This window comes from Pteropus alecto, unplaced genomic scaffold (assembly GCF_000325575.1).
Source record: "Pteropus alecto unplaced genomic scaffold, ASM32557v1 scaffold547, whole genome shotgun sequence".
Taxonomy (NCBI): Eukaryota; Metazoa; Chordata; class Mammalia; order Chiroptera; family Pteropodidae; genus Pteropus; species Pteropus alecto.
Genome location: NW_006440629.1, coordinates 107,895 through 118,739, shown reverse-complemented (window position 1 = coordinate 118,739; position 10,845 = coordinate 107,895).

Below are 10,845 nucleotides of genomic sequence, written 5' to 3'. Positions count from 1 at the left end.
GGAAGCCAGAAGCAAGCATTCAGCTGTCATGAAGGTGATGAAACAGCCTAATTGAGCAGCACATGCATTGAAGGAGATAACGTTTTGTTTGCATAAGAAGTTTTCCAGCATTTTGGGTGTAATGACAGAAGTATAACTGAAATTGACAAAAGCCAGGTTGCTGAGGAAGAAGTACATAGGTGTTTTGAGTCTTGCATCTGTTCTAATGACTAGGATCAAACCCAGGTTGCCTATGACTGTGAAAACGTAAATAGATAAGAAAATCACAAAAAGGGGCATTTTCAACCTGTTTTGATCCGTGCGGCCCACCAGAATAAACTCCTTTACCTGGGTGCAATTTATCTCAGCCATATCTCTTCAAGGCATCTGCATGAGAAAGTAGAGAAAAGAGTGAAATTCAAGTTGCCATTCCTATAAGTATAGTTTTTAACCTTTAATATTTTGTAAAGTATTTTTATTGCTAATAGAGGTCATTAACATACTGAGAATCTGGAAATAGGATGTAGAAAGAGATTCGTGTGGGACAGGCAGATGTCTCCTCTTCCAGATCCACTGCATAGACACAGATGGAAGCTGTGGAACAGTCCACATTGTGTCCGTTTCTCTCCAAAGGTCTTATCCATTAAACTATTTAAAACTATAACCTGCCTCATTAAAATGTTTAAGCTACTGCTTTTGTTGAAAAATGTTAATATTAATAACATAAAAGAAAACAAATCTTCTGCAGTGGCATCAGTGTGACAGATCTGTCATTGTACCTGTGTAGACACACCACCGCATTGTCCCAATACTGGCAGAAACATAGTTTGCTTTTTTAAATTTTATGTTAATAAGTTATTACTTAAAGGTCACTCATTTTCAAAATAATCTTCATAAGTTAATAATGTAAATATTGAAAATGGGTAAGTAAAGGGGGTACTATGATGTATCATCATTTTATCTCACTAAATCTCTAAATAAAAACCACGTTATTATGTCCGTTTTATAGATAAGGAAGAGGAGGTTGAAACAGAAACACCCAAAAGAAAATCCAATGGCTGGTTTGAGTATAGATAGTTGGGTTTCGAATGCATGTGTTTCTGACTCAGGAGTTCACATCTCATCTTTATGGTGTCAGTATAATATATCTTATATTTCTATTGTTAAGTTTATATTATTTTTAGATTTTGCCGGCTACGATATTGCATCTACATCTTTACCTATGAAGTATAAACTTAGAAAGTCAAAGAGAATAAATTCTCGTTATATTTATAATAATTATAATTTAGAATAAAATTGATATTTTCTTTCCAAGAGATTTGGAAATTTGTATCCTTTAAAAGTCAATTTGTAAGTTTCTTTAAACTTTTTTACTTTCTATCGAAGAAACATAGATTGGATTATTTTGAGAATTAATTTTGATTTTCTTGCTTTGTTTTAAGTTGACAATCTATTTAATTGTCTTATTCATTTTGACTGATGTTTATAATTGAATTATTGAATATCAAAATAAAATTTATTTTAGAGTGTCAAAATTTTAGAACTAAGTTCTTATTATAATGTCAAATGTCATACCTCTCTCTTACTCCTTTTTCTTCTCTCTCTTACCTTTACACCTGAAAAATTAAAACAAATCTTTTTTGAATAAACTTATACAAATTGCTTTATACACTCTGAAAATTATACTGGGAATAAATATACAGATAAAATAAAAGCCTGTATTTCTTAAAATTGTCTTCAAATTGTACTTACAACTATTATTCAAATGATCAAAAATTTATTTTAGTTATTTTGTTTGTTTCAATCAATTTGTTTATTAAGACACAATATGGTAAGTCATAACTTTCAAGAAATATTTATTCATCTTAATTTTATCCTAAATAAATTGTAAATCCCCTTCTAAAACTTTAGTAAAGATGGAGTTTTAATGTTTAATCATAGCGACATGAAAATTGAGAGAAATAAGAACCTAGTAACCCATCGATTTCAAATACCTAATTTGCATACAAAAAAGAAAGTCGATTTTGAGCAAAAAAAAGTAGGAAAGAGGAAAAGAGAAAAAAATATATTTTTTTGTTTAATGGACCACTCAGACCCAAACCTTTCTCTAGACTATTAGCTTTCAAATGCAAACTGTTGACCACAAACCACAGAACTAAAGACTTGTTACATGATGGCATGGAGCTAATAAACATATTCAGAATAATACTTTCATTACCTGGCATGCTCTGATCTCAAATGTTCTTTTGTATTCTACTGTATCTGTTCTATTTTATTTAATATAAATAATACTGGTCAAGATTCTAAAAATTGAATTCATTCGTCTTGGTTATGTCTAACTGCTTCTTCCTTAAGAGACTATTTCAATTTCTTTATTCCTTCATTCAATAACATATGTTGAGAACTATTAATTTCCAGACACTACTCAGAGCCTGAAGATAGAGTGGTAAAAAACAGGCCATAGACTAGGCTGGAAGGAAAGAAAGCTTTATCTAAATTTCCTTTATTTTCTGGTCTTTTTTCCTCTCAGTTATTTTCTTCTGCTTCCAAAACATAAAACTGATGTTTGTATATACTTACTATTTTACTTTGTATTAAAAATAAAGTATGAATTATATTTGAAAGCACATGTGGCTTTTCATAATGTTGTCCCTGAAAATTTTTATAATTACAATACTACTCCCAACCAACAATGAACTTCCATCAGTCCAATTAATATAATCGGTCTCCATTTGTCAATAACAATCTGCTCATTCATGCTTCTTTGCTTTTGTCCTTGCCATTCCTAGTGCCCTTCTCTACAAGAAAAATGGGTAGGTGAGGAAAAATGCTATATTTCCTTTAAGGCCTATTGAAATATTGCCTCTTCATTGAAGAGCTACTTGCCATGTTGAGCTAACATATTTTATATTTGATAAAGATTAGACAGTTTATGGTTGAAAGCCATGCTTTTTTTTTTTTCATTTCCTAATGCAATTTCTGCTAAATGTTAGATAATAAGGAATAAAAGATTAAGTTTAGATCAATTAATTTAAGATTAATATTATGGTGATTATTTTTAAATACTCATTCCTCTTCATGCTAAATTATATTTTTTGCTTTGGAAAATACCTTTAGGGACATAGTCATAACCTTTGTCTAACACAGTCTCCACTAATCCTGAGTAAAATCTTTAGCTACTATCAATGTAGAAAGCACAGTTTGACATAGGTTATAATCTGGTCAATCACGGACCTGCTTTTTCCAAATCTCTTCATAGATTCTAAACTGGAATTTTATTTTCTTTAATTTAGCATGTGTGTGTGTGTGTGTGTGTGTGTGTGTGTGTGTGTGTGCGTGTGTGTATAATTTTGTAATTTTGTACACATTTAAAAGTTTTGATTGACTGCCTACTCTGTACTAAATATCTTTCTGGGTTTTGAGCTGACAACAAATTATGATTAGAGTTCAGTCAACAAGAAGATTACAGTGCAAAGAGAGGAAGATAGCAATCAAGCAGATCTAGAATAGTAAACTATAATAATCTGATTGAGTTAAGTATTGCATACAAAGGGAACATATGAAAGGATACTATGTAACTTGAAGACTTTGAGCAGGGGTTATGGGAAGATTTTCCTAGATATCAAAGCATTATCTAAACCAATATGGAAAGCTTTAAGGCAAAAAAAGATTTCAAGCAGAGAATATGCAAAAAATTAGAGTTAAGTACATTTATAATTTCTACAAATCCTAAATATATGAGCATGTGATGTTCATTGAACCTCATCTTCAAGACCTGGTTCTGACTTTAGTTAACAACATGAGTTTTGAAAAATCACTTGAATGTATGGGAACTCAACTTATTTATCTCTCTCTATAAAAAAGTGGTTAGACTAGGCTATCTCTTCACTTCCTTCCAGTGCTTTAGTTCTTGTCCATGTCAAATCGAGACACTCTTGATACTTTCATCAAAACTAATATAAAATCAGAGAAAATACTGTTTATCTCTATTTTACAAATTGTACTTCAAACTTTTTAAATTATAGTCCATTGTATTCTACTCTTTAATTTTTAAAATTCTTATCTTGAGCTACTACAGCAATGTTATTACACATCACTGAGTCAGACCCACCATTTTAAAATATACTCTCTAACTTACGTGCGTAGACGGTGTTCCTATTTCTTCTCATAATGGATAACAAACAACTGCATGGTTTTGTTAGTGTCTCTGTCCCAAAGGACCTTACCTCAAAGCATGATGCAAGTTAAATTACTAGAAATATTATAGTGTATGCTCAATCAGGATGCCAAGACATGCTGAAGATTTATTGACGCGATTCCATGTTTTTGAAGAACTGCGTATCTACAGCCCTGTCTTTAGTATAATATTATTGCTCTTAGGTTCTCCTAACACTTAAAAGTAGGTAGAAATTACCTTTGAAGAATTTTTATAAATAGCTTTCTGTGAAATGTGAGTCCAATTCTTCTAAGGACCTCTCCCTCAATATTGTATTCACAAGGTATTTGGTAAAAGTTCTAGGCATTAACTGGCATCCTAGTCACTCTGAACTAGATGTTGAATGAGAATTCACAGAAGGGTAGATTTGTGTTTTTATATACTGACTATGAATTTAAAATTTGCTCTTAGTTTTAAATTAAATAAGTCTTTAATTATAACACTGGGCTACAATCTAAGGAAGAAGGGTTAGAATATTACTTCTTTTTCATGGTGCATAAACAGGACACTTTGATTAAAAGAGAAAATATAGCAAAATCTTAGAAATCACAGCCTAGTTCCATTGTATAAATAATGATCAGTATAAGAATTACACATGTTGAACTCTATGTTTCATATATTAAACAACTCTTCTATGAATATATACAGTCTCTTTCTCTCCAAACAGGAAATACATCTGGTCCAATTGGCTAAGTATCCCATTTCTACTTGTGCCTTGTTAAAAAAATGCCATAAGTTGTGGTTTGGTTTTGAGATGCTTGATCATTATGTACAGTACAATACTTAAAAAACAAAAATGAACAAATAAAAAAGCCTTGGGTGCATTAGTCAAGTCTCTGGCTAAGCCATTTGATTATACATATAATTAAGAGGAAACTCTTACTGATGAATTAGAAATATTTAAAGATTCCAGGAATTACATATGATTCTCCAATTCTTTTTTTTGTTTTTGTTTTTTAAATTTATATAAATGACATAAAATATATCAAGTTAAACAATAACATAAAGCATTTTATAGAGGACCATGAAAAACCTAAACTACCTTTTAAATTGATACAGTGAACTCTGTGTATTTCACCTGATGGTCTTGTTTAATATAAGTTCATAAATTCCATTCGGCATCCATATGTCATTCAAAGCTTAGTTCATCCTTTAACGTCCATGTCCTCACTCTTATGTCTCATCATGAAAAATGTTTATAGGACATAATGTCTATGAAAAGACATGTAATAAAGACCATGCCCAGTGAACAGAGCTTGGCTACTCAAACAAATGCAATACAGTAACTTAAAGATTTCCATCTTGTTACATTAAATGAAATCAATATATCAATATTTTAACATTGATTAACAAGTGGTTATTTACTAAAAGACAATACATAATTTCATTCTCTCCTATTTTTTAGTAGACCTATGAGTTCTTATACTTAATTTCAGAGAAATAAAAAGATGCTGGTGGACAATGTGGACTCCTAGCTGTCCATTCGAAAACTAGTGATGTTCATTAGTAATTTTGTAATAAATTAAAGGAAACAGACAATGCAAAGTATCAATTATGAGTTTTGTCATAAAGTAAATTTAACTAATAAAATAAAACTTTTCTCCAGGATGATTTATATTTCTTCCCTCTAGATTGAGAAATTTAGAAGAAAACTCTCTGGGTAACTTAATTAGTAAGACATTTAGTAGGAATATTTCATTAGCCAAGAATTTCTTTTACTAGCTCCAGCTGTTCTGGCTGATAGCTGCCCAATGGGTGAAGACATCCCAGAGAAAGAAGAGATTAAAAGAGGGTTTTAGTGATTTGATGCTCCTCTTACATGGTGGAGGAATCAGTATTGCTGACCAGTTGTTGGTCTCCAGTAGAACATAATGATGACACCCAGTGGCCATGGGGAATAGACAGAGTTTTAAGGACTTGCCTAACCTCACTCAACTGGTTGGTAATAGAACAAGACTCTAGAAGAATGGTTCTTTGTTCTATCATTTCGAAGGTCCTCGTTTTCCACTGCTTACCCATCCTCAAATCTCTGAGTACTTCATTCTAGCCACATTGATATTCTAGTGGTTTTTAAAACATGGCCATAGGCCCTAGTCTCCAGGTTTGTGCACATATCTCAGGTCATTCCTGGATATGTACACATGCTCTCATCTCATTATCTGGGATGTACTTTCTATTCTGTGTTCTACTCTACTATGTTTTATGCTATTTCATTAAGGAAATCCTGGCCAGGATTCACTAAATTGTGAACTATGCCAATGGTGCATGAGCACATTTTAAGAAACCTCTCCCTAGACTTGCATCGTCTTCATAAACACAGGTATCAACTCCTATAACCATCTCATAGCAACTTCTCCCATTCTCCAAAACATTTCCTTCACTGCTTTTCTGATATAGCTATAGGAATCTCCTTACTTTTAGGACAAGTATCAAATGTTTTTATTCTATAATTCTATTTAAAAAACCATGATAGTCTTTATTTCATGTTTATAATGGATAGCTAGATAAGAAAATTTCTGTTAAAAATTTGTTAAATTGATTTATAAACACAAAGAACATATCTATTGGGTAAATCTACCACATAGTTTCCTATTAAGTAGATTTTTAACTGTAATAATACTAGGATACAACATAATGGGGAGAGGGACAGAATATTGTATTTCTTTTTACATGATACATAGACACTAAAAATTTCACTGAAATATATAATGTGTCAAATACTTAAAATTGACAGTCTAATTGTATTCTATGACTTGTCATCAGAATAGTAATTATATAGTCAGGAAATGTTTGTGTGAGGTATTAAATAATTATTCTATGAATATACAATGTCTATTTTACTTCAGTAATTAAGTTTACAAATGAATCTACCACGATGGGCCAAACATCTCATCTCTCTGCCTGTGTCTGGCTATAAAAAAGCCATGACTTATGTTCTGATCTTGAAAAGATGAATGAATAACTATGACACCTCACACTAGAACATGGATAGTGCTTCCGGATAAGCCATTCACTCTAACTGTAATTAAGTAGTATATGACTACATATGAAATATATGTGTAATATATTTATATATATCAAATATTAAGTGACATATTGATATTGAATATATTTCAGTAATATATAACTACATATTAATATAGCAAATATTATGTATATATAATTTATGAAATATATATTCTAGAAATTCAATTTGATTTCCCATGATTTTTAATGTAAAATAATATATCAATGCAAATAGTTACATAAAATGTCACTATTAGAGGACGTCTATAGATAGTTATGAAAAAATAACATCACAGTTTTTAGACAGCAGTTCAGAAGCGTTATATCGTGAATCCTCCATAAATTTCACTTGACAGATTTGTTTAATATTAAGTTCATAGGCTTATTCAGAAACATAACAACTACTTTAAGTGTCCACACGAAACTCACAGCTTAGGTTACAATGCAATACCAGTTGCCTCCCTTGTCAAAAACAAGATTTATAGTACGTAGTATTATGAAAAACCGAAGACCTCTCAGGAGATCTCTAAGGAAGTTATAAATTTTTTGTTCTTTCTGCTGAGAGAGCACCATTGGGACATTGCCATTTAGCTTAAATTCTCTCCTGAGGTATCACAATGAACTAATTTGTGAGAACAAAGTAACGTAATATTTAGAGATTTTTTTAATGCTCAAGAAATGATTATGAGAACAGTAGACAAATGGAATCTTGAGAACCCCATATCCATCAGTGAATTCAAATTCAATATAGATGAAATAAAATTTTATATAACACTTAATTTTCAGAATTTTTTTTTTTCATAGAAGCCTTATTAAAGATATTTACCATCTTTTTAGTTTTGACTTTTACATGTTGTATAAATAATTCAGTTTTTTCAAACTGGTTTCTTTTACTTAGCAATATGCATTTAAGATTCCTCAATGTCTTTGTATGGCTTGATAGCTCACTGCCTTTTATTGTTGAATAATATTCCATTGTGTGGATGTATTATATTTTGTTTATCCATTCATATATTGAAGGATATTTGGTTGCTTTCAGTCTTTGTCAGTTATGAATGTGGCTGCAATAAAACAAACTTTATTTTGGATAAATTGAATCAGTTGGGTAAATATCTAGGAGTGTGGTTGCTGGGGCAGTTGTGAGGAGCTACAGCTTTGCTGCTAGACATGGACTGATTTGGTTCAAAGTGGAGCTTGAGAAAAACCCATTCCCAGGGATATTCTCAAAACATATGTGATCTCAGTGGCTTTTCTTGGAGAGCTCGAAGTTGTAGATACTGTGAGATCACAATACTCCTTGATATAACTGACAGACTCACAGATCACCTGCAGATTAATAGAGAGATCAAGTTCAAAATCATCAGCCATTAAAGAAATGCAAATCAAAACCATAGCATGGTGCCACTAGGTTTCCATTAGAGTAACTCTAGTCAAAATGACTGTCAATACAAGTTGTTAGTGAGGGTGTGTAGAAGCTGGAACTTTTGTATTGCTGTGGGAAAGAAAACTTTGGAAAACTTTTTGATAGTTTTATAAAAGGTTTGACATAAACTCTCAAATTGCCACCAGCAATTCTGCTCCCAGGTATCAACCAAAGACGAAATAAAAACATATATATAAACATGAGACTGTTGCACAAATGTTCGCAGCAGCATTATTTGTATTAGACAAGAGATAGAACAATCTATATGCCTACCAACTGGTAAATGGATAAACAAAATGTGGTATATCCATACAAGCAAATACTATTCAGTAATAAAAATGAAAACACTTCTAATACATGCTCCAACATGGATGAAACTTAAAATCTTTGCTGAGTAAAAGAAGCCAGACATAAAAGATTAAATATTTTATGATTCCATTTATATGAAAATTCACAAATGACAAATATTTGAGACAGAATGTAGATCACTGGTTGTCTAGATCTATGGACGGGAGTAAAGCTAACTAGAAATGTACACAAAGAAACTTTTTGAGAGAATGCAAATATTTACAAATAGATCATGGTTACATTTACAAAACTCTATTTATTTGCAAACATTGACTTTGTAAATTACAACCTTAAAACTGGATCTGCATAACGGTACTCTATATAACTTGTATAATTATGCAAATTTACTGAAATAAAAAAATATTACTAAAAACCAATTTATTAACAATTAATTTACATTAAGTGAATTTTATGGTGTATATGTACTACCTCCATAAAGCTGTTGAAAACAGCATTAAGTAACCGTATAGGAATTTTTTTATGTTATGAATACATTCCAATTTATCCAGCCTTTATAAAATCTGTAGCATCATTAATTATCATGCATATTCTTATATATTTAAATTTATTTAGATATTGTATGATGAAGATATGAACTAAACATAATTTGATGATATGCAGTTTTGTGCAGTGGTTAGGAGTGTTTGAATCCTAGCTCTGTCATTTATTAACTGGAAGACTTTAGTAATTTATTTATTATTCTCAAAGGCTCAGTTACCTTCTCCGAAAATTGGCTTAAAATAAAAATGACAATTTGAATTGGGTAAAAAATATGAATTGCTATGATTATCTAACTTGTAAATTGCTTAGCACTAATTGCCAGAAACAGTTAGTGTACTTCGTAAAAATTAAATATTTTTTAATTCATCAGAGATGAATTCTTTATCTCAAAACTAGTCATCAGAGATGATACAAAATTTTTAATTCTTGACTTTTCTTATTATCTTCCTGTTTTAGGAATTGTGATGACATTTTACCCTAGCCTACAAATTGTTTCAACTTTGCTTTTTCATGGATCATAATCTTAATCTTGTTGTATGCTCAAGGTCTTTGTGATTGGTCTCTATCATCATAAGTAGGTCACAATAAACAGTGTCAGTCTCCAGTGAACACCAGAAGAAGTTATTAGGCTTTAGGGCAGTTTTCTAAGTTGGTTTCTGATTTTTTTTTTTTTTTTGCTTCCCTCTATTAGTTAATATGCTCAAGTCACAATTCAAAAATGCCACATAGTCTTTTAGTGCTGTATCACTTGTTACTGTAATATGATGCTCTTGCATTATTTTTCTAATTTTATGTGGTCTTAAAGAGATGTTTAGGTTATTCATACACAGAATATATCTTATGTAGGCTATGAATACATATAGCATAAAGCACATTATCTCATAATATCTTCATGCTTTCCACCTCTTTTCTCCACCTCATTTTCTTTGGTCTTCAATGTCTTACCCATTCATATTGTCACCTGGCCTTTTCATCCGATTTGACTATGGGTGGTGAACACAATGCAATATTGAATTGTACACATGAAATGATATCACCTTTGATTACCAGAATGAGAAGATACTCTCAAATTTCCTTAAATAAATAGTAATTTTTACAAGATCACCCTTTTCTGTGTACAATGTAATAGTAGTGTCTACACATTTACAGACACACTAAATTCACAGTGCATCATCTAATTACTCTAAGCACTGTCATTTTTTTAATATGATATCTTTTCAAAAGTGAGTAATATATGGAATTAATTGCTGAAACCCAAGTACCCTGATCTACAAGAGAGAGGAGGTATAGAACAGACAAGGTTGAGGTTATTTACTCAATGGTTTTATGAAGAAACTTTTGAAGATTAAGAAACATATTCAGAACTTTCCTT